We start from the raw sequence: 4393 nt of genomic DNA, 5'->3' as shown, positions 1-4393 counted from the left end.
AGCTGAGCTGACTCACCTCTTGATCCCTCCCTATATTTGTTGAGGATTTTTCCTTGTGGCCCAGTCTTTCTCTCTCCTTCAGGTCACGCTGTCACCCTATGTCAATCACTGATCTCCGTAACTCCACTTCAGCTCAGCTACTCGCCCCCATGGATCCACTTTGTCCTTGTGAGCCCCATGTCAGATCTCAAATATCATACTCCCCTCTCTGAATACAATCTTCTATCCTTCTCACTTGCTCATAATCTTGTCCTTTTTTCAAAAATAAATTAAAAATATGTTTATTGGGATGATTTCCCACTCATCTTGATTCAGGGTGCTTTTAGCGCTACTTCCTCCTAAAGGGACATCCTTCTGTATGCCTTGCTTTTCCTCCTGTAGGTGGGCAGAGGACAGTGGAGCAGCCAACACATGAAACTACTGTTCATGCGTAGGAAAAGGCCATTGTGACTGTAGAGAATCCTGGACATCTCACATCCATGAAGCAGGAACCAGGGATCTGCCCCAAGCACTTCTTCTTGTGTTTCCTCTTGTCTTCTGGAGAGGGATGAAGGAGATCCTTTGTGAGAGGCATGTTCTTGTGATGAGGGCATCACTGCCAGAAAGGCTCTTTGTGAACCCTTCATTTTCTCCCAATCAACCATTACTAGCCTCCCTTCCTTCACTTCCAGCTTACTGAGAATGGCGTATCTCCACATTGCACCACCTTCTCTGATCATGACCTTGTATTCTGGGTTTTCTTCCCCATACTCCTCAACACTCTCAATTCCCCTCCAGCTTTGTCCTTCCTTATGTTAATCAAAACCCAAAGTGATATTAGTTCTAGCCATACCTTCTTCTCCACCTCTCCTCAGCTGTTTCACACTGCTGGAGAAAGTCATCAGGTCATTTAGACTTGTGTCACCACAAGTTCATGGTCCCCAGCCTCAGCCCAGCCCTCTGATCCCTGGACTATTCTTTGCAGAAGTCTGGGTGTGGGTCACCAGCAAAGATGTAGTTGTAATATGCACATAAAGGAGATTGCCTAAGGAAAGTGGACAAGAGGATGGAAGAAACCAAATTGAAGTAGATTGAGGTAGAAATGAGAAGTGATTAAGTAGAGTCTCTAAGCCAAGAATATTTATTTAGAAAACTTGACAGAAATGGGAAGGAAGGAGATAGAATAGTAGGTAGATTGGATGAAGTGTTTGGATATAATTGTACTACAAAAGAGAATAGAGTGTGTTTATATGCTAAGATGAAAGGGCTAACAAATAGGGAGAAGTTGAAGTTATTAAAAAGGGGGGAATGATTGAAATTGAATGTCCAATAAGACAGAAATAAGGCAAGTAATGTGCTTCACCTCAATGGAATATTTTGCATGCACAGAAAGTAGAAACACAGAATTGTTATACAATATGGTTATAGCTACACAATGTGTACATATGCTTAAAGTTTAGGAAGGAATAGAGGAAAGTAAAAACTCCTATGTCAGTGGGGTAGGTGAAAGCTGAGTATTTTCTTTTAAAATTCACATCATTATTATTGTAAAAATATTTAGTTCTAAGAAATGCCTTCTGGAAAAGATGAACAGATCCTTTCTAAATTTGGGGGAAGGGCCAGAAATTCCAGCCATATTATATGGAGGTTAAAAAAGCAGATGAATCTGGGTTCGCATCTGGCTTTGCCACGTGCCTAGTCATTTAACCATCTAAGCCTCAGTCTTCTCAAATATGTAAAATGGGGATAATAATAATGATTCTTTCATAATTGTGAGGATTAATTGACAGAAAGCATGTACTATGGTCTGTGGCAGCTAGTAAGTGCTTAGCAAACGTTGCTGATTTTTACTGTTTTTGTTAGTTCTGTCAATGAGCTGAGCCAGATGTTCTGGTTTTGGAGTGTCTTCATAGCAATTACAGCTTGGCACGGTGGAATGAGGAAGGACATACCATGCAGCTCTGTCTCTGATGAAGTTGTATAAACTAAAATACATTAGTAACTTTTCTGAGACTCCATGTCTACATTTTGTTTTTTCTAAAGAAAAGAGCATCTACATTTTAGAGTCACAATTTTAAAATCTGATTTACAAGATCTGGCCCATCCTGTCTCTTCACCCTCATCTCATCTCTCTTTCCTGTGTTCTCAAACCCCAAGCTGACTCTTCCTATCCATTCTTTAGATTTGTTTCCTCATTTTCTGCCATCTGTTGAATTGATGCAGTTTTCTTTATTCCCTTCCTATAACTCTACTGATTTATAAATTATATACTCTAATGATATCAATGTTTGATATGAATATAATACTTTAGCTGCCATCAGCACCTTCTCATAGTATATAAGTCACTGTTGCCCAATACTTCAGTTTCACTGTTTTTATATCCTGCATAACTAACCATTAAATATTTCTTGTTTTATGTAATCAGTGTAAAACATATTTACCTACAATGTAGACTGACTTACAACATAAACCATTGGCAAGGAAATTCCATCTTCAAAGTGACAAGAGAAAATCATCACAAACCTAGAATCCTACATGCCATTCCCCTGAAGGTATCCTATCTTTCTCTCTGGTTGTTTAAAAAATATTTTTAATCTTTTGTGTTCTATAATTTTAGTATAATCTGTCTGGGTGTGCATTTTAATTTTTTTAAAAATCAGGCTAAGTGCTCATTGTGCTCCTTGTATCTGAGATTTCATGTCTTTATTCATTCTAGAAAATCATCTTTGAACATCGCTTCTTCCCCATTTTCTCCATTCTTTCATTCTAAAACCCAAAGCAGATATAACTTGGCATTCTTAATCTAGTCTCCAGATCTATTAGCCTCACTTTCCAATTTTCTGTTTTTTTAATCTTTCTGAACCTCATTCCCTTCAATTTACTTGGCTCTGTCTTCCAGTTTATTAATTCTGTCTTCAGCAACCTCTAATCTACTTAGTTCAGTTTATTCTCAGTGACTGTATTTTTTTACTTCTAAACATTCTACTTACCTCTTTTTTAGGAAAGCATCTTTTTTGTCTCATGTTTTTCGGTCCTCACTTTGTGTCTTCAATCATTTAAAATATATTTATCTTATAGGCTTTTTCAGCACATACTGAAGTTTTTAAGGGTCAAATTATGTTGCTGGTTAGGTGTAATTTTCTTTTTTTTCTGTTTTTTGGGGTTGTGTGTGTATGTGTGTGTGTTGCCTCTGATAACTTGCTTCTTTGTTTTTCAATTTTGGATTGTAAACTCATCTTTGATAGTGATTTTATTGTGGCTTTATTTGTGGAAATTTGTGGAAGACAGGATTAGGTCTATATTTATGCAAATGTGAAAGGAAGATCCTGTGATATTTATGCTTTTGTTTTTGCCAAGGATATCAGCCTGGGGCCACTTTTTTGCTAATTTTCCCCAAGGAAGAAGATTATGAGTATTTACTTAAACCCTGAATTCTCATAAGATCTATAGTTATGAATTTTCAGGGAGACTTACTACCCTCCACCAGAACCCTGCCTAATGCAAGTAAGTGTTCCCAGAACTCATGCTAAGATAAATAAATGCCCTCATCATTTCCCTTTACCTGCCAGCAGATATTTTAAAGTTGACTCTTTCACCGATAATGTAGCCCTATGAGAGTCCCGGGTTATATGAAGGTCTCAGTTCTGATTCCTTACCCTTGAAAAAATGTCTACAATTCTGTTTCCTGACCAGCATGGGCATTTCAGTCTAAGCTATGGTTACCAACATGGCAACCTATGTTCTTTCAACTTCTGTACCCTACTCCCACCTCCCGCCCCAGGCAGTGGGTTTATACTTTACAATCTTGTTTTTCACTTTCTTCCTTGCCACAAGAGTCTGAAGATTTCTCTACTTCTTTTAAGCAAGCTCAGCTATGCATTTAAAAGAATGTTCACTATATTTTAAGTATTTCTCCTTAATAGCCTCTTACTGCAATTAGTTAATTCATTCCATAATTTTTATTTGGTGTTTACGTTACTTGCTGGTGAGAAGCTCTGTAAGAGCAAGGATCATGTCTATTTTGCTTAGCAGTAAAACCCCAGGGCCCACCGCAGTACTTGATACATTGTAGGTCACAAATAAATGTTTGTGGAATGAGTGGAGTTGTGAGATTTCAATTAGAAATTGTGTGAAATTAGTATATTGTACGTATACAACTACTAGAAGGCATTTGTTCATAGTGTCTTTTACTTTCTTTTTTATTTATGTGGATTCTCACTTCTGGAAAAATTAAAAACTCAAATGGTAATACCTCATTATCTTATAATGAGCCAACATAATGTGGACTACTATCTCTCCACCATTCCCACAAGCCAGTTTGATTTACATCAGCTCCAGACGTGGAGGCTAAAGGCTATTCCTCACATTTGGGTCCTCTTATGTTTTTTCCAGTGCATTAGGTGAGGAGATGAGG

The 4393-nt window shown here is 37.7% G+C and overlaps 1 pseudogene; it reads right to left on the bottom strand.

Annotated features, from left to right (window-relative positions):
- Positions 1–328: 328 nt before the first annotated feature.
- On the bottom strand, positions 329–574 carry LOC101153549 (small ribosomal subunit protein eS27-like; annotated as a pseudogene).
- Between the last annotated feature and the right edge of the window lie 3819 nt (positions 575–4393).

Source organism: Gorilla gorilla, chromosome 9 (genome assembly GCF_029281585.2).
Source record: "Gorilla gorilla gorilla isolate KB3781 chromosome 9, NHGRI_mGorGor1-v2.1_pri, whole genome shotgun sequence".
NCBI classification, from domain to species: domain Eukaryota; kingdom Metazoa; phylum Chordata; class Mammalia; order Primates; family Hominidae; genus Gorilla; species Gorilla gorilla.
This window is presented reverse-complemented; position numbering and strand designations above follow the sequence as displayed.